Below are 21329 nucleotides of genomic sequence, written 5' to 3' on the forward strand. Positions count from 1 at the left end.
CATAAGATCAAAGGTTGACAATCTAATTGGGAGGGAAATAGAAACACTTGTCCTGAAACACAAACTATGGAGCTGCTCTCCTCTGGAATCTTAAAAGAAAATTAAGCAGAAAGAGATCAACCCATTATGATGACAGTTATCGCCCTATTTTCACCCTATTACAAAACTTGTTCCACATTCTAAAGCTACTCCATAATGTTATATATCAAAATGAATAATATATACGCTCTTTGCCTACTTTCATTTGTCTATTATGAAGACAGTGTATGAGGCATCATCACACATGTTTATGGATTGCCTTTTTCGTTTCATAGGGGGAAGGAAAGATAGGGCAAAGTATTCGCCTTCCCCCATTGTAGATGACGTACCCATCAGAAACTGTCCTCTATAGACTCCATAGCTGCAATATGCTGTTGGTGAAAGAAAAAAATGTAATCTTGGAGGAGGGAGCTTCTCATTCTACATACTATGCCCTGCATTAAGGTACCGTATGTGCACACATTACATTCAACAAGTGTGCAACCTGTGTACATTTGTAACAAATTGCTGAGCTGTACACTTGCATAACTATTCACATGCAACAATCAACAAGGGTACAGTTCTCCCCTTTCTTCTCCTATACATTTCTGCCTGCTGACACAGTCTTTCTCATTCTCCCTTCCTCACAATAATCTTCACTTCTCTCATAACAATAACATTGTTACTTGAAATTATGTCACTGAAATTTCATTCTAGGGATTTGGTACACGCTATAACTTTAGAGCAAATTCAAAACACATCCTCTCCTCCTGCTCAAAGAATTCTGTAGTTTGTTAAAGGTTGCTAGGAATCATAGGAGCCAACACCTAGGGGCTGATGTCCCTTAACCCCAATAAAATATTTGAGGGCACTGCCCCATCGAAGTTGATGGGTATTGCCATTCAAATGGGGGGTGCAGAGCAGGGCTTACCTGCCTCCCCCCATATTTCATTCAAGTTGGCACACCTTGTACCTCTGAGGGGCAAATTACAATGCCCACAATTCCTTGCTTCAAATGTGCTTTAATGAAAGGTATCATATGTATACAGTCTTAGAATGACATCATAGCAATTCAGTCAATCACTGGAGCAGATCACAACTGATATGCAACAAGTTTTGGGGCTGTTTAGAACTGTTTGTTCATAATTACAATATTAAATATTTTGATTATTTTGTCTGAAAAAACCATATCTCTAGGGGATGACCTATATCATTATTTTGGTGTTGTCTAGGTTTACAATAAACGGCATTGTCAAACATGGCAGACCTGCATAACTAAGCATCAAGCCTGAAGAGGCCCATATTAAAGCTATACTAAAGCCACAAATAATAAAGTATTACTCTTTAAAAGGTTATACCATTAATAAATATTGAAAAAGAGTTTCCCAGCTGCCAAACTGTTCCACCTTAGATATTTCTGCATAGTAAGTAAGGTAATCAACACATGGGTTTCAGGGATCATCTCACAAACCAAAAGTCTTCCCTGAAGTTACTTATCATGTTTATACAGTGGTACCTCGGGTTACATACGCTTCAGGTTACATACGCTTCAGGTTACAGACTCCGCTAACCCAGAAATAGTACCTCAGGTTAAGAACTTTGCTTCAGGATGAGAACAGAAATCGCGTGGCAGCAGCAGGAGGCCCCATTAGCTAAAGTGGTGCTTCAGGTTAAGAACAGTTTCAGGTTAAGAACGGACCTCCGGAACAAATTAAGTACTTAACCCGAGGTACCACTGTAGTTCCTTATGGTTTACACATGGAAACACATGTATAGTATTGGCTTCAAATATCCAAAAAGTGACCATCCGAACCATTCTGATAGACAAAGATGCAAGTGAATGGGAGTATTATTAAGATAAAAGTTTTATACAGATGGGGGAGGGTGGTTAACACAGAATGGTCCTAGATCATAGGGCAACACGCAATCTGTTATACACAAAAGAGTGGAATAATGCACAAGGGGAGTTTTGACTATTTAGTTTTAATCAGGTTTCCTAAAATGAAGCCTTGCCAATAGGAAATGAAAGGATCTTAAATGAGACGCAGCAATAAATTCAGATAGCAATGTTTCCTGCTTTGCATTCCAAAACATCTCTGTTCTCATTAGAAGTACTAAAAGGCTACCCACACAAGGATTGTGGGAGGCTATTCTGATATCTGTATTACCTTCTTTCATGTTTTTCCATATTATCTCAATGTTCTTCTCAATGCTACCAAGGAGGTACAGTATTTATTTATTTTTTGCATCTGCTTATCTGTGGGTTGTTCTTCAAATCACTTCCTTCTCTTTACACTTTCGAGCAGCTGGGTTTATCCATCACTAAGTTCTGATTTTGCTTATTGAAGCCGATGGAGAAAAGCAACATTTAAAGTGTATTTCTGTTCAAAGAAATCTACTTTTAATACTGCAGCTGCCTAAATTCATTTGAGATGCCTTCCCAGCAGTACAATCACCACCACAAACAAGGTCATGAAGAAAATGCAGGCATTTGGGAGACAAAATCATCTAACCCTCCACCTCCATTGTGAAACCAAAAATTATACAAGTTAATATGCAAGTCTCTTATGGAAATGATGCAATAATCATGTGTCTCTACATTCATTATGAGATAATTAGTTTTAATTGCATATTAAATTCTGATTGAATTAAAAGAGTTCAGGAGTTTGGAATTTTATTTTATTTTATTATTTTATTTTATTTTTAGCCTTCACTTGTAATACTTCTGCTGTCCATGCTGTTTTGTAATGCAAATGAGCAACTGTTCTTAAGCAATTACAATGACTTTCAGGTGCCTCTTCATAAACTCTGCTCTTCTGTACAAATGTCACAATGACCTGATTGACACAATTCTCTTAAATAGACCATTTCTAACTCATCAAATCTATCTACAGTTTCCATGGCTATTGTACCCAGGTAAGTGTTTATAAGGAAGGTTTCACCAGTATGGTGCCCTCCAGACGTTGCTGGACTTTTGTTGGCATCCATCTGTCTCGAGAAACAATGAAAGTGTGCGCCATCAGGAGCAAAGTCAAACCATTGGAGAGTTACAGTGCCTTCTGCGGGCATACAGAGCAATATGGAAGAGACATGTTTTATTGCAGGCATAGGCAAACTCGGCCCTCCAGATGTTTTGGGACTACAACTCCCGTCATCCCTGACCACTGGTCCTGTTATCTAGGGATGATGGGAGTTGTAGGCCAAAAACATCTGAAGGGCCAAGTTTGCCTATGCCTGATTCATTGCAACTGGGGCAGATGAAGGCATCTGGTTTTGCTGCTATAGTTGCCCCATGGGGTTCCTTCCACAACTGCAATATGCTTGATATTTGGTCACACTGGCAGGGTTTGAAGGGAGTTGGGAGTTCAACAATATCTGGAGGGTACCACATTGGCTACCCCCAGTATAAGATTATTTCTGGAATACCTTTCCTACAGAAAGCCATCTGACATTCATACTTTATATTCCACTAGCTTCACTGAACCCTTACCTTACATGCTTCTGACTACATTCCTCTAATCCATATACATTAATATTTTTGTAGGCTGTTGGGGAAAATTACTCTTTTTTCAACTGTTGGTTTTGGTTATGAGATAAAAATGGTACTACTACAAAAGGTGCTATGTGGGCAATCCAGGGATGAAATAGGGTAGTGGGCTAAATGGGCTCAGCCTACCTAATTCTTGTTGTCTTGTTGTCTTTGAGTCTCTCTCGCACTCTGAGGATCACGTGGCAGTTTCCCAGTCATTTTGCAAATAACAGGAGTTGCTGGTTCTGGGAACAAGAAAGGAGAACAAAGGCCAGAAGCACTTTGGCAACTTGTGTCAGGTTAACAGAAAATAAATATATAGGAAATGTGCACACGCAACAGCTGTCTCAAATGTACACACCTCAGTTCAACTGTGAAGTTAATGTACCTTACGTTTTCAGTTCGAATGGAAACTGTTTTGAGGGGAAACACATCTAACAGTAGTGTTTTTTAAGAAGCTACAGGATTGGATTATGGCTATTGTTGTGTGCACATGGCTTCAGAAGCAGTGGCAGTGATGCACTGGATACAGAGTAAATGATAATATTTACACAGCCAAAGGGACATACAAAGACATTGAAACCCACTCTTAGTCACATTAACCTATGGGCAGGGCCCATGTCTTGCTTCAGTTTGCTCACCTCTGTACTTCTGAAGCAGAATATCACAGCAACTGTATCACATTCCAGGTTGGATGTAATGTTAAACCATAGTTTTGTATAAGAACAAGTCGAGTCACCCCACAAGCTTGTATAGTTCATCCTAAACCTGGTCTGCCCTTAAGAAGGAGTTTGAAAGCTTTCACTTCCATCTTAGATTAATCACTGCTTGCAGTGTTATCCAAACTTGCACAATAAGTGATTAATATTCCTCTCCCCCACACACCTCTCTCTCCCTCCCACCACCACCACCCCGCAAAAAAACCCCACATTTTAAAAGGGCATAGGATGTCAATCAAATCAACCAAAGGCCTGGTTAAAAAGAAACATTTTTGCTTGGTGCAATGGTGGTGGAAACAAGTCAACTTCAAACCATAGGTTATGAAGCTGGCTTCTGTTCACTAAGCAGAGTTCAAATTAACCACAGTTTAGGATTCAGATGGCACACTAAACCACAGTTAGTCAAATACAAGTATGAACTTCCTATCTTTTCACAGGTGTGAAGGAGAAAGGAGAGGGTGCGAGTTTTGGAGGACATAAAGGTAAAGGTAAAGGTACCCCTGCCCGTACGGGCCAGTCTTGACAGACTCTGGGGTTGTGCGCCCATCTCACTTAAGAGGCCAGGGGCCAGCGCTGTCCGGAGACACTTCCGGGTCACGTGGCCAGCGTGACATCGCTGCTCTAGCGAGCCAGAGCCGCACACGGAAACGCTGTTTACCTTCCCGCTGGTAAGCGGTCCCTATTTATCTACTTGCACCTGGAGGTGCTTTCGAACTGCTAGGTTGGCAGGCGCTGGGACCGAGCAGCGGGAGCGCACCCCGCCGCAGGGATTCGAACTGCCGACCTTTCGATCGGCAAGTCCTAGGCGCTGAGGCTTTTAACCCACAGCGCCACCTGCGTCCCCTTTGGAGGACATATAAACAAGTAATTAGTGTTGCATGTAAATGCAGCCATTAAGACAAAATTAGTAGGAGTAGGTGTATTTTAAAATATTACCTGCCCTTCATCTTCATCCTAAGGTCTTGGGAAGGGTTACAACAATTCAAAATACGATTTAAAAATGTACAGTCAAAATACAATACAACATAAGTAGAATAAGTGATATGCTCCATGCCTTCCCTCATTGATGTCTGCAGACTTTTCTGTTGGTTGTTTTTTTTGGTTTGAGGCTTTTTTTGTTTTGTTTTTTTCACTGAGATTTCAAGACAATGGGAATCATTAAGATATTGATTACCTATCTTTGATGTGCCGACAATATGGCAGCTATTGCATGCCCTTCATGCTAGGTTAAGTGGCTAACATGTCAGTTAATTCACCACCACTGCAATACGTAGAAACATGCAGGGTATGGTAGATAAAATAAATTTATTATATATATTGAGCCCCTCCCTCAGCCTGGCACAAATCCAATTACACTTTCGCATTCTGATTTTGATACTTCTAACAGCCCTTGCTAAAGGTGATTTGTTGTTACCGGGTGTACTATGTTTTAAAAGTTAACAAGCATCTGTTCTTAGATGAATGGTTTCAACAAGATAGGCATTGAACTATTACATTCTGCAATGCACCTTGCAAATAGGGTGAATGATCATTTATTGCTTAGTTTTATCTGGCGATCGGTATCTCATAGCCTTACTCTGTTCAATAAAGTGTGGAACAAAAGGGTATTCTGGCATGAAAACTGTTTATGTTTCATGGTGGATTATAGATCAATTTCAGCTGAAGGTCCTTGGAGCTGTGATTGTCCCCTCTCACTGACAGTATACAGTCTTGAAGCAAAGTCCTCAGACCTCCAGCTAAGTGCATCAGACTCTCATCTGTCTGTACAAGCTGGTGAAGAACAAGGTGCCTAGACAATGGCAAGGGGCTTTTGATGCCATACACAAAAAATATTAAAATACATAATATAACTTGTCTTAATATACTTTTCTGAGTCTAAAAATATGCCAGACCAAAAGAAACATATTTACATAAAAAGCAGACAAGGTCAAATAACAAAGAAAGCCCTTAATTAGTTGTAATCAACTTTAATTTGCATACCGTATATAATTCCTAAATGATTGTTAATAATAACTTTATATAATGGACTTCCAATTTTCATGAAAATGGCACATTTTGATAAGCAGACACAAAACCCTAGTACTAATAAGGTTTAATTTGCATACATTAGACTGATTATCCAAACAAAAGGATTACAGTATTACTTCCCCATACCTTTATGTCCTTATTATGCACATTTATTAACTTCACAAAAGCTAGCTGTTACTGACAAACAATAGCCATGGGTGAAAGAGAAATCTTCAACATGAATAAAAACATTTTAATGCAAAAGAGCAAAGTTTATATGGTATAAATGCTTCACTTAACTCTTTCTTAGCAAAAGGCACATATTAGGTAAACTCTATTCATTAGGTAGATTCCGCATTTTCTCATGCATAACATTCCCAGCTGGCATAATATTAAAAATCTAACATTCACTATACCAGTCTGGGCCACAGACTAGGGCACAATTATGCAGAAGGAAATGTCCCTATAGGATACCTATGCACAAAACTCTACAATGAATTACAGCATTTTAAAGGAATGCATCTAAAATTATCTATAAAAATGATTGGCTTATAGAAGTACACAGAACATGTTTGCAACAGGAAGACTGAACTCTGAACTCATCCTCTCATACGCACACAATAGTGATAAAATGTTTCAAAAGGATGCTTTTCAGAAGTATTCCTAATAGCATAGTTAAATAACTGGCACTTTTGTGTTGGGAATGTAAAAAGTAATAGGAACATTCTACCATATACAATTGTACCTTAGTTCTCAAACTCCTTGGTACTCGTACATTTTGGCTCCCGAACGCCAAAAACCCAGAAGTGTTCCAGTTTCTGAATGTTTTTCTGAAGCCAAATGTCCGATGGGGCTTCTGCTTGAGTGCAGAAAGCTCCTGCAGCCAATTGGAAGCCGTGCCTTGGTTTCTGAACGTTTCAGAAGTTGAACGGACTTCCAGAACAGATTACGTTTGAGAACCCAGGTATGACTATAAATTGGTCCCATGCAATCATCAAGAAAAGTGGACTTCAGCAAAACAATCAACCAAAGAAGTGGAATATACACTAAGATTCTTTTTTATTCCTAATAATAGACATAATGCACAACAAGTTGGCATAAAGGAAGAGCTATAATAGAAAAAGAGGAAGAGGAGTTTGGATTTGATATCCCACTTTATTACTACCTGAAGAAGTCTCAAAACGGCTAACATTCTCCTTTCCCTTCCTCCGCCACAACAAACACTCTGTGAGGTGAGTGGGGCTGAGAGACTTCAGAGAAGTGTGACTAGCCCAAGGTCACCCAGCAGCTGCATGTGGAGGAGCGGAGACGCGAACCCGGTTCACCAGATTACGAGTCTACCACTCTTAACCACTACACCACACTGGCCTAAGCCTTAGAGAAGGGAAATAAGCCTTTAAAATAGTGTTCTACGCTAGATTGCTTGGTCATGTGATCAAGCTGAACAGGCTTCGTTTAAGGTTCCCCCCCCCCCCATCTGGTCCCATCCCTGGAATGCCCTGTTGGGGAACTAAAGTTGCCTTGGTTCAGCCATCTGAGCCTCTGCTGAGCCGGAATGAGCAAGTTACGCTGACATATCTTGGGCTGAGCCTGGGCTGAGGACTTAGCACCCACTCAACCAGAGATCTCCTGCATCCTAAGCTGCCCATCCCGGTGCTTCTTGCCATAGGATTGTCCCCACAGCAAATTAATATCTTAACCACAACAAGGATTCTTGAGATTAGATAGCAGAAAACAGGAGAGACAAAACTGGAACTTGTTTATTGAAAAATGATAACCATTTGTCATTTACTGGAACAAGAAAGCTTATTCTCAGCATCTTATAGAGCTCTAAAAAGACCAATGTTGTTATAGTGAACTCTTTGTTTTATTTAGTTATTTGATACCTTTGTCAAAGCAAAGCAGCCAGCCATCTTTAACACTAAAAAAGCAAAAGTTACCCCATAAAAGAAAAATAGAACCATGGTGTTCTCTCAGCCTGATAGACCCTTCATGAGCATGCCCTGGGCATCTTCACTTTCACAACTCTATACAAATGTTTTTAATTTTTTATCTCAGTGAGGGGGGAAATCTTATTTTAAAAGAGTAGTGTTAGCAATAGGGGCACTTATACAGTATCAGTTCCTCACCGCATCGCAGACACCCAGCAATTAACACTGATGGCAGAAGGGAGGGAGAGGGAAATGTCGTGAACAGATCTCATATCTGAACACAAATGAAATTCACAAGGACTTGGAAAAAAGCCAATGAACTTGAAACTTAAACAGAAGGCTACTTCAATATCCCCTCCAACTTATGTTTTGTGACACAGAGCTCTCCTGGCGTGCCGTGGTGTTAATAATGCGGGGGAAAGGGTGGGGGAAATTAGAAAATGAAGTGTTTTTCACTGATGGCTCTCCTGACAAAGGAAGTTGCACACAAACAGAATGATAGCTCTGTGCTTACAAAGTCAGTTATGAATATGTTAATTCTCAAAGGCCGGGTCTCTGTACACTCCACACCTCACGGATCTCTCTCTTTCTCTCTTAAATTTTGCAGTGCATTTAACTGAACTGGTAACAGCCACAGTCAACATTGATTATGATCTACAAGTAAGCAGGTACCTACAAGCCACATGGTCAGACAGGAAGCCTGTCAAGCAAGCAACTGGTAAGCTGGACTGAGGAGCTGGGCACTCTGAGAATAGCTCAGTCCTTGCCTGTATGGTGAGTTGTTTAGTGTAAGGAACTAGGCCAAACATAAAAGCTTTACACGACCAGGTGGAGTGAAATGACACAGCAGGCACAGCACAGACCCCTAAGAGAAAGGGTTTCAGTGAACAGCTATAGCAAAGCTGCAGAAAGGTACATTGGCCCCATAAGTCACATACAGTGGTACCTCGGGTTAAGAACTTAATTCGTTCTGGAGGTCTGTTCTTAACGTGAAACTGTTCTTAACCTGAAGCACTACTTTAGCTCATGGGTACTCCTGCTGCCGCTGCACCACCACCGCACGATTTCTGTTCTCATCCTGAAGCAAAGTTCTTAACCCGAGGTAATATTTCTGGGTTAGCGGAGTCTGTAACCTGAAGCATATTAACCTGAAGCATATGTAACCCGAGGTACCGCTGTATATTTAAGTTTGCACCATCCTCCCTTTTGCCTGTTCCAAGAGCACATGATGCAGCCACTGTGCTGAAGCCATGTAGATTCAGGCTGCCCAGTGCCTGGATAGGACCCTACTCTGGAAGTCCTTGAATTGTATGATGGATGGAAGGTGTGATGCAAATGTAATAAATGAATAAATATTGTCCTCTTGTGTCACTAGATCCCTGTGATGCTGGTAGTTAGTACCAAGAATGCCTTCTGCCCGTGTACAGTAGTGGCACTGAAATGTAGCAGAAAAATCCTACAACTACTTCCTCTAACAAAGTACAACAGAGGCACTGCCAGCATCCCTACTTTGGGACAACCATAGCTGGAGCCTTGAATTTTCTATCTAGAAGCTCCATGATTATTTAGCATCCAATTCTCGGGACCCCTGCAGTCCATACTGCATGCAAATTGTCCACCCTAATATGGGAGGCATCCCTACCCAGGTCTACTCATACTACAAATGAGTATATAAGCAGTCCTTCAAGATGATCCAGCAAACTCTTTTGGAAGAACCTCTATTCGCTTGTTTCTAAAAGTTATATTAATATTATGTAGTCATTTAGAAAGAATGGGTGGGTACAACAGTTAAATTAATACAGAACACATTAGCATTTCCCACTCCCCAGTCAATTTTCTTCATTAAAAAATCAATTTGTTCTTATTCTAGAATTAATATGCAAATCAATCACAGTGTTACTGTGAACTAGTGGAATGTCTTCCCAGTGTGGAAGTCTCAAGAAAGTTGATCACTAAAGCAAATTGCTTGAAGGCAAAACAGACAGACAAACAAACTCAAAACATCTATTCCAATGGTGGCATTTTAGAAATGCACACTTTTCTTATGAGAAACAATTCATGAGTGGAATGCCATGGCATGGAAAGCTGTTGATTTACTAGGATTTTACACACCACCCAAAAATCAACATCATTTTATACATTCCCTGAGAAGATGCATTTTAGCTACTTTACGTGAGCATCTACACAGTGTACAGGACTCAACTTAAATATATGCACACTTTCTACAGGATCCGTCCTCTATATAATATGCACATTACTTGAGGCACCAGTTATATGTGTAAGTAAGTCTGATGTCAACTTAGCCTGTCCCACGTCCTGCCTTCACAATGATGTCTCTGGGCTAGTGCCATCACTGATCCAGCCAAGATAGGACCATATCCCTATGATAACAATAGAAGGTCAAAAGAAACCAGAGAAAATTTATGTTATCAGTACTGTTTTACTGATGCTTTGGTTGTCCACTCAGTTCATCATTACACCCAGATTTATATTATCTGGAATCTCAAGGCAGAAACATATGGAATTGGAATGAAAGAGGTGAGGAAATTTGTCATTGTTTTAGCATCCAGGATAAGATGTTTACAAATTTAATGACAGCCATCTTTGAACTATGGAAAGCACTGCCAAGGATAAACCTGAAAGTAAATGGTGTCACCTTCACAAGTAATAGATTATTGATATATGTGGTATGTATTAATGCTATACTTTCTTTTGTTTTAACATTTGTGTTAAACATGTGTTTAACGTGTTTTTACATGTGTTTACATGTTCTTGTAAATGGAAATGCAGGATATTAATACTTTTATAAATAAAAATAAGAGAAGTCAACTGGAAAATTAAGGAGGAACTCTCTAAAGTGGCTTCAATATTTTCAACTAAAGAAGCTTTATAGATCAATAAAGAGAAGTAAAAAGAGCCAGTGTGGTGTAGTGGTTAAGAGCGGTAGACTTATAATCTGGGGAACCGGGTTCGCGTCTCCGCTCCTCCACATGCAGCTGCTAGGTGACCTTGGGCTAGTCACACTTCTTTGAAGTCTCTCTGCCCCACTCACCTCACAAAGTGTTTGTTGTGGGGGAGGAAGGGAAAAGGAGAATGTTAGCCGCTTTGAGACTCTTTAGGATAGTGATAAAGCAGGATATCAAATCCAAACTCCTCCTCCTCCTCTTCTTCTATTATAGCTGTCCTCTTTCCCAATTCTGGTTTTCAATAGAGGCAAATTAAAGGGCTTATTGTCTCAAATATATGGCCTCCTTTTTCTCAAAAAGCAAGTGAAGGTAATATATTTAAGGTCAGGTGAGAGTGTTTATCTGTATCTGACCTGGAATGAGGGGGAGGGGATCTGTATCAGAAATAGCTTTCTCTCCTTCTATAAATATAAAAGGAAATCACTATAAAATACTATGTAATTGAACATATGAATGCTAGATACAGCCTGAAATTGAACTAATATAGGAGCTTTTCCATGGCATGAATTAGGATGTTAAATATGTTTGGGTACTATTCTGAAATTTCATTTATATATGGATTTCTTGTAGTTTATTTGTACAAAATAAATAAATGTGGCTGCAATCCTACACCCAACCTAATGGCTGCCTGTGGTGCTAATGTAAAAACAGCAATGGTGGCCAAGCAGAGGCCGGTCAGATCCAATAAACAGCAACATATCTATACTTAGGTTCCTGGTTCTGTGGCAGAAATATAGCTTCAAAATCCTGATAAATGTTACATTTAACTGTCATCAAATAATGTTTTGATTTCTATAAGATCTTCTCAGTCTTGTCAATAAAACCCAAAGAAAGCTTGTGTGGAGGACAAGGCATTTAGAAGTTGCCTCTAGTCATAGACACAAACTGTGGAGGGAGGAACTGGCAGACACAATTTCTAATGTTCATGTGTCCATGCATATAACACCTTTGTGTCATATTGTGCAGAGTTTTCCAGCTTAGCAGTAAGCCTGCTAGGTGCTGGCATTTGTTTTGTGTTCAGTTTTGTATATCAATCTGACCCTGTTCAGTTCACTTTTCTTTAAAAGCTCAGGCCTATTTATACTGGGACAGAGTTTCGGCTGGTCTGAAATGAAACAGCTACACTCCATACCCTTAATTCCAAGCTGCAATTATGTACTCATGAATCAGAGACTTTTACTACACAGCACAAAAGCAATACAAGGGCTCAATTCAATATGCAGGCTCCAACTTTCGCTTTAGGGTGGGTTTCTCTTTGTACACAGCCCTCTCCTTTGCAAAATAAAAAATAAAAACCTGGAGCACTCACACTGAAGGGAATGCATTCATTTGACTTCAGTTCCCCCATCCCTTCCCACTGTTTTTCTATATTCCTGCAGAAAAGAAGTAAATAATTTTTCACACTGCGGGGATATTCCCTTTCACATACTGTACTCTAGATCAAAAAACCTACTTCAAATTATATGGAGAACAACAACCATTTTGCCTATTTGCTTGATTACAAGGAAACATTTGGCTTTATCAAAGCCCATTTTGCTATATGTGTGACACAATCATTTTCTTCCCTTGAAGGTATGAAACCTACCACACATTTCGAGATGAGGAGAGCTTTTTTTAAAAAAAAAAATGTAACACAACATGCAAATTATTATCCTATTAATCCTCAAACACAACAAAATCCCATAGATAGGATTAGGAGCACCACAATATTTCAAATGAGCCAGTCAGGCTTAAATGGGAATAAGCCCCATTCAACTCAGTGGTTGTTAGTAGACTCAAATGAGCTCAAATCCTCATTCATTTACTTAAATGCAAGTCCCAATTATTTCAATGGAAATTAATTCCTTCAAAGTATTTTAGGATCATAGCCTAAGTTTTATGTAGTCAAGTAAATTATTTTTCCAGTACATGCCACTAACTGCACTAGAAAGAATCATTGAGATTATTTTATTTACCTTTATGCCTCCTCTATAGCTGAAGAGAGCACAGATTACACATCAGCTTTCCCCAGACTGGTGCCTTCTAGATATCTTGAACTCCCATCAGCCCAGACAGCCCAGCTTGCCTGATGAGAGTTGAAATCTAAAACACCTGGAAGGCTCATTAATGAAAAAGCTGTTATACATTGTGTTATAGCCTATTGGAATGCACCAGCTAGCTAAAGGTTGAACTCTTTTCAAGAGGTTTATAAAGCAACTCCCTTAGATAGCCTTGTCAATCTAACAGAAATTTAGGCTCAGCTCTACAAAGGAGCCTAGAACCCCCAAAAAGCCAAACACAAAGACAAGTAAGGGACTCAGCTATGCACTATTTTTAATGTGTGTTTGTATTTCAGGATTTTTGGCCCCAAAAACCTTTTTTAAAAAAAAAAATAAACCTACCATGGATCAAGTTTGTTGTCTGTATCTTCTATGAGACAAAATTGTGCAGTCAGTGCTATCGTCAGTTTCAAAAATATGTACAGTGGTGCCTCGCAAGACGAAATTAATTCGTTCCGCGAGTTTTTTCGTCTTGCGATTTTTTCGTCTTGCGAAGCACGGACTTTGGAAAAGCTTCAAAAATCACCAAAGTCTTCAAAAACCTCAAAAAAGGCTACCACACCGCGTGCTATGAGTTGCTCCTCGAAGTGAATGCACAGTTTTAAGAAAAAGGAAACAAACTTGCAAGACAAAGGAAACAAACTTGCAAGACGTTTTCATCTTGCGAAGCAAGCCCATAGGGAAATCCGTCTTGCGAAGCAGCTCAAAAAACGAAAAACTCTTTCGTTTTGCGAGTTTTTCGGCTTTCGAGGCATTCATCTTGCGAGGTACCACTGTATCTGAAAAAGGGGTCGGGAGGGCCTTTTGCCAACAGCAAAAAGCAACAGAAAGAAAACCCTGCTAGAGAGACCAAGGGTCCATCTAGCTCAGTGTTAAGAGCTGAGGGCGGAGAGTAGGCTATATGCCTGAGCCCTCTTCTAATTCCTGGATCCAGCACAGATTCAATTGTTGAAATAGCCAAGCCAGCCTGGTAATGACCCACTAAAGATGGGTTGTTAAGGGAAGAGACTGCCTGAAGGCAGGCAGGCAGGTGACCACTGGGAGGAGCACACAGAGAAGAAACACCATGACACACCTGCATCAACACAACCAGACGCCTTCATCTTCCCCACCTGCAATAAAGCACGTCTCTCCCGTATCAGCATGTGCTGTAACTCTCCAACTTTACCTGTCCCATCAAAGGTGCATTCTTCCATTGTCTCCTGAGACAGATGGATGCCAACAACAAAGAGAACAAAGGAAGTGGCTCTGTGCCAGAGGGCAAATGTGTGGAGCCTTTCCTTCAGCTCTTAGACAGTTAGAATGAGAAAATCCAGAGTTTAGAGGGCTGCTTACAGCATATCTAAAAACATAATAAAAACATCAAGTATTAAAAACCTCACAATACAGGGCTGCCTTCAGATGTCTTCTAAAAGTTGTGTAATTCTTTATCTCCTTGACATCTGAAGGGAGGGTGTTCCACAAGGAGGGCACCACTACTGAGAAGGCCTGGTTAAGCACCCGGAACTCCTGGAAACTGTGGGGTGTATTATTACTAGAGCAGTCAAGTACAACATTTTCCTGTTGCCTAGAATGGATACACAGGGGAATGTGGCTCCAGACAGGGATGACTTCCTTTCATACCTGCTCTGGAGCTTCCTCCCTCTGTGTGTGACCAGGTAGATGGGTGTGACTCTAGCTAACATTCTGATTTACAAACATCTGTTTAAACATATGCAGTGTGGCTACATTCTCTGCAATGTGTGAAGCTAAGCTCAATCTTGCTGCTTTTCCTCAAATAAACAGGGTGAAATCCAACGTAGAGCTAAGGCAAACATTCCATCAGCACAAGGATTTCTCCATACTCTACGGAACACTTTCCCTCTCTCATCCTCTTGTGTGCCCCCTAAATCTGTTTCAGGAGTCTCCCCATCCCCTGGAGTAAATCTGGGAGGGTGTGAGGGGAGAGGGTGAAAGTCATTTTTTCAAGCAGAAGTTATTTTGTTGAATACTGTGCATAGCAAGTGAATTTTTTCCAAGCACACATCTGACAAGGCTTTTAGGCTGCTATATTGTCTTCAAGTGTGATACACAAGCATTATTCCCAGTTGTGCCATGTTCCTAACCTCTCCTCTCTCCCAGATTTTACTACCGCTACTTAGCTACCCTTGGTAGTTGGGTACACAAGGAAAAAAACCAGCTGCCACTGTCTCATGAACATTGTAAGGAGAATAAAATAGAGAACCATGATACAATGATGCCAGGAAGAACAACTTGGATCTCATTCACAGTTGTTTGTCTGAATGGAAATATCTCATGCACAATCATTCATAGCCACCTCTGGTGATGAGCCTTACCTAAATAATTAACAGCTGACCATACAGCCCTTTCCAAACTCATGTTAAAGTGCATGCAACTGATCTGCTCTCATATTTATTTGAGAGACAGGGTCAGAGGCTGCTTAATTGCCAAGGTGGCTTCTAAGCAGTTTACATGTATAAAAGATCATTAGGAAAAACTCAGGAAGCTTTGCAACTGAGCACCTTTGTGCAAAGACATTCAGTTTCAACATCTATCCTGCTTGAGTCCTAGAGGTAGAACTTCAGACTTCCCAGAGGTGCCTATTCAAACAAACCACAAGCCTTAAATATATTAGGGAGATGGGAAAAGTAACTGAGGAATACAAGAAATTAGAAGCAGTAAATATTTGAGAGAAAACACTGTTTTGCTCATAGATGTCCCATGAGTAATGGAAGTGAATACATTTGACAAATAAATTATTTGTTCTGAATTGTTCGCCCCATTCTGGTTGGCATATATGACAGCAAAGACCATTTGAAATTTAGCATTAAATGAGCCAACCTCCTCAGTAATCATGATGATGGCAAAACTCGTGACTCCCAGTTGAGCAACTGTCTTGATGGAACTGTTGGGGATAAAATCAGAAGCTGAAAAGGCAATGTGACAACAAATAAAGGGTTTTAGATGTTTGGGTGGGAATGTTCTCCTCATAAAGGTACAGAAAACATGGAGGGGGGAAGAGTGGGGAGAACATAAGAAAGGCAAGAGGACCTATATGAATCAGCCAAAGAGTAGGTGGATAAAAGGGTCAGAGATATTATATGGAATTAAACTGTGAAGAGGTTGGGCAAGGGCAGCACACAGATGCAAGTAGGTAAGAAGTGAAACAGCATTAAACAATTCAGTGTTATTAGCACACAGTACTGAAAATGAGGAGCCTCCCTAAACATGAATAAAAATTAGGGATGTGCTGAAATTTCAGATGTTTCCATAATCATATGAAAATTTGTATATACAGTGGTACCTCAGGTTACATACGCTTCAGGTTACAGACTCCACTAACCCAGAAATAGTGCTTCAGGTTAAGAACTTTGCTTCAGGATGAGAACAGAAATCGGGCTCCGGCGGCGCGGCAACAGCAAGAGGCCCCATTAGCTAAAGTGGTGCTTCAGGTTAAGAACAGTTTCAGGTTAAATACGGACCTGTTAATTATTTAGGTAAGGCTCATCACCAGAGGTGGCTATGACCCCAGTCAAGCTAGCAAAAATATATCACCTGTCAGACAATAAGTGTTGGAAATGTAAGGAAACTGAAGGAACGTTCTTCCACCTCTGGTGGACTTGCCCTAGGGTTAAGGTCTTCTGGGAAATGATATATAATGAGTTGAAAAAGGTATTTAAGTATACCTTCCCTAAGAAACCAGAGGCCTTCCTTTTGGGCATTGTTGGCCAGAGGGTGTTACAGAATGATCGAACATTTTTTATGTATGCAACAACAGCAGCAAGGATACTCGTAGCTAAATATTGGAAAACTCAAGATTTGCCCACCCTGGAAGAATGGCAGATGCAACTGATGGACTACATGGAGCTGGCAGAAATGACTGGCAGAATCCGGGACCTGGGAGAAGAAGCAGTGGAGGAGGATTGGAAGAAATTTAAGGACTATTTACAAAAATATTGTAAACTATATGAGTGTTAAGAAGGATGAGAGATTCGAAAACAACAGGGCACCATAAAGATAGTTGAAAAGACTACGAGAATGAGTGAATTGTATGAGAGTAATAAATTTTGAATAATTACTATTTTAAAATTTGGCATTTAGGATTTTGACAAAAATATTCAAAGTTATGGATAAAATATTGGAATTCTGTATAATAAGAATGAAAATAAGGTGATAAGTTGCTGGCTAAAGTTTTATTAACCTGGAAAGTAGGAGCGAGAGACGTGAGGAAGTCCAAAAGGAAAAAAAAAATGAAGAAAAGATGGCTATTACAAGATGTATAATTTCATGTATGTTTTATTCTTTGTTTCTTTTTTGTTTATTCTGTCTTTTCTTTTTTCCTTCTTTATTGTATTAACAAAATTCTTAATAAAAAATTTTTTTTAAAAAAAAGAACAGTTTCAGGTTAAATACGGACCTCTAGAATGAATTAAGTACTTAACCTGAGGTACCACTGTATAGTGAACTTATATTGCATAAAATCACACTCATCAATTTAGTCAACTTCCACACAGTAAAGGGACTTCACCTAAAACAGAAAGTCATCTGATGATGAGGGAAGTCTGAGTACACAATTCAAAAATTTAATGGACAAAATTCCATTAGGGGTGTCAAAAGTGAAGAGATATTTTGGGAAATGGGTTGACAAATTCAAACAGAGAGTAGTTTTGGTTTATCCCAAACAAAGATGTTGGCATCAGTAATATCATGAAAAGCAAAGCTTCAAGAATCATAATAGCTGAACAGTTTGATAGATTTTAGAACCCAAGCTTGCTGAAAATATTTTATTTCTTTTAAATGTTTAATGCTTAAAAATATTAAGACACACTAGCCATAATAACTGGACAGAATAGTATGAAGTCGTAATATTTGGAGATGACAGTCCACTATTCACTAGCCTTTGTTCAAAAATCTTCATGCATGTTCTTTTCCCAAATGTATTGAGGCATTATAACTCGGCAACTTTTAAGAAGTGGCTTAGAAATGATAAACACAATGTATTTAAAATAAAATGGAATTTTAAGCAAGGCGCTTCTTTTCTTGCAGAAAATCATACACAACCAAGACAGCTTTACATTATCACATCATTTCAGATCACTTTCCCTTCTTCTTTGGTAGTTGTTGGATTGCAAGCAGAGATTTGTACTGCAACAGTTATGTAGAGCAGGCTTCCTCAACCTCGGCCCTCCAGATGTTTTGGGACTACAATTCCCATCATCCTTGACCACTGGTCCTGCTAGCTAGGGATCATGGGAGTTGTAGGCCAAAAACATCTGGAGGACCGAGGTTGAGGAAGCCTGATGTAGAGCAGTGGGGTGGGGGATTAACTGATTCTAATTCTACTGTAATCGAATTAGGCTTCAGGTTTTACTTTTTAATAGAGCAGACAGGTTTTTCCACATGGTAAGAGCCTTGCATAGCTGCTTTGCACCTGCATGTCTCAAGAGGATAGTATGCCCATGGTCACCACTGTAAGCGGGCAATGTGACAGACACCTATAAATGTATGTGCATAATCAGTGAGTCCTATGTACATACAACAAGGTGTATGTCTGAGTAATCATGCACAAGTTTGCATCACGGTTCACAAATACATAGGATGGCCGTACATATGTCATTTATATGCACATTTAACTGGTGTGATGCAAATGGCGGCATCCTTACACAAGTTCAGACAAACATGTCCCCCCCCCTCTGTCTTGATGTGGCTGGGAATGTGCCTTTATGCACAGTAGTTGCCTTCTCCCACCCCCCACCCCCCAAAAAAAACCCACCATCACTATTAGGGCTCCAGTGACAACTGAGAGATGATTATTGAACAAGTTTCATAAAAGATTCGTAAATATTTAATGATTCCTTTCTTCACCCAAATATGTTACATTCCAAACAAACCTGCTTCCCCATCCCTTGTTTTTCATACCCTGAGATCTTACTATATTTAGTTAAATGCCAATATCTAAAAGATTATTGGGATACAGCATTTTTTAAATTCTTCATCTCCTGCAGAAATGCCCTTGATTTTTGGATTACTTCCATTTGAAATCACCAAAGGCTCTATGCGGTGTGTAAATAAGTGGGGTGACAGCAAACATTCTTGTCTTATAACCTGTAATAGTAAGAAATTCCCCTATCACAAACATATGAGAGATAAATATGACAGCTACAAAGAAAGCAGACAAAGGACCCAGGAATTGTTAAGAGAGTGCAGGGAACAATATCAAGAGTAAATGGAGATCAGAAGTAGTGTTATAAAGAAGCTTAAAGCAAAAAGGATTTGGAAGGTGATGCAATAGGTCACAGAAGAGCCATGTAAAGAACATAGTTTGGAAAGGAGAAAGCTGAGCCTGTGGGTAATTCAACGTTGATATATCTCTCGTAGGGTAGTTTACTTTAGGCCATCCGCTAACAGTGAAATCCTATGAATGTCTACTCAGAAGTAAGCCCATTTAATTCAGTAGGACTTATCCCCAAGTAAGTGTTTACAGGACCGCAATCTAAAGTATCTGACATTGAAGCAGGGCCGGCTCACCCATGAGGCAAGTTGAGGTGACCACCTCAGGCCTCAGGATCCACAAAGGTAGCAGATTGGGCCTCCAAATAATGCATCACCCACTGCTGCTAGTGGGGTAGCAGCAACAGCTGTGTAGCACTCCTTAGAGGTCAGATCTGCTGCCTCTTCAGCAGCCTCCCCTCTCCTCATGCTGCCTCTACAGTGGCCACTTGGCAAATAGGAAAAACTGCTGGTCTCCTCCCACACTTGTTCCTGATGTAAGTCTTTATTGCCCTCCCCCCTTGTTGCTGATATAGATCTCCACTCACACTTTCTTCCCTAGAAAGGGCACCATTTTGTGGTTTGACTTAGGTGCCAACATGTCTTGGGCCAGCCCTGCATTCAAGCAGTATAATTTGTTTTAAACATTGTATTTTAAATTTGCTGTAACCAGCCCTTATGGTGAAGGGTGGGTTGGAAATACTACTAATACTATTATTAATACTACAACTTCTCATCTTCATCATCTAGGAAAGTATTTTCTTGGGAACATCACTTATAACCTCTGTAACTCCTTTTCCTACTAATATAAACTTGAATCACACCTCCTGAATCTGGAAGATGGGGTGGGGGAACCTTACTTTTTACATTAATATTTCTCACACTATCTCCAGCACAACAGTTTTTTCCTTTTAAATTGGTTGTCTTAAAGAAGAACAAAACAATGTCAAGAGGGGAAATAAACTCAAAGAGGCAGTTAATAACAGCTGTACTTTATATTGGTCAATGGGACATCAAACAGTCAAATGAGGAAAGGTTGCAGTAATGTGAGGGAGCTGTCTACAAGCAGGCGTGTCTAACCTGTGGCCTCCCAGAGGTTGTTGGATTCCAACTCTCCAGCCAGCATAGCAAACACACCTTTGTGCTCTCCCATTTGAAGATGTTCAAAATGACAAGAAAGGGGACCGGCTCTTATGAAGCTGTCATGGCCCCATAAAAAGGTAAAGGTAAAGGACCCCTGACAGTTAAGTCCCATCACGAACGACTCTGAGGTTATGGCGCTCATCTTGCTTTACTGGCCGAGGGAGCCGACATTTGTCCGCAGTTTTTCCAGGTCATGTGGCCAGCATTACTAAGCCGCTTCTGGTGAAACCAAAGCAGCGCACGGAAACACCGTTTACCTTCCCGCTGGAGGTATGCAGATGGTGACAGCAGTCACGAAATTAAAAGACACCTGCTTCTTGGCAGAAAAGCAATGACAAACCTAGACAGCATCTTAAAAAGCAGAGACATCACCTTGCCAACAAAGGTCCGTATAGTTAAAGCTATGGTTTTCCCAGTGGTGATGTATGGAAGTGAGAGCTGGACCATAAAGAAGGCTGATTGCCGAAGAATTGATGCTTTTGAATTATGGTCTGGAGGAGACTCTTGAGAGTCCCATGGACTACAAGAAGATCAAACCTATCCATTCTTAAGGAAATCAGCCCTGAGTGCTCACTGGAAGGACAGATCGTGAAGCTGAGGCTCCAATATTTGGCCATCTCATGAGAAGAGAAGACTCCCTGGAAAAGACCCTGATGTTGGGAAAGATGGAGGGCACAAGGAGAAGGGGACGACAGAGGATGAGGTGG

General features: G+C 40.3%; 1 long non-coding RNA gene across 3 annotated transcripts in view; it reads right to left on the reverse strand.

Annotated features, from left to right (window-relative positions):
* LOC307214004 overlaps positions 1-21329 on the reverse strand; it is a 583863-nt gene that overhangs the window by 545593 nt on the left and 16941 nt on the right. For all 3 annotated transcript variants that reach the window (XR_013837817.1, XR_013837818.1, XR_013837819.1), the window contains exon 2: positions 3695-3792. This is a non-coding gene — a long non-coding RNA (uncharacterized lncRNA). The remainder of the gene's footprint in view (positions 1-3694; positions 3793-21329) is intronic.

This window comes from Podarcis cretensis (assembly GCF_951804945.1).
Source record: "Podarcis cretensis genome assembly, chromosome: 4".
In the NCBI taxonomy this organism is placed as follows: domain Eukaryota; kingdom Metazoa; phylum Chordata; class Lepidosauria; order Squamata; family Lacertidae; genus Podarcis; species Podarcis cretensis.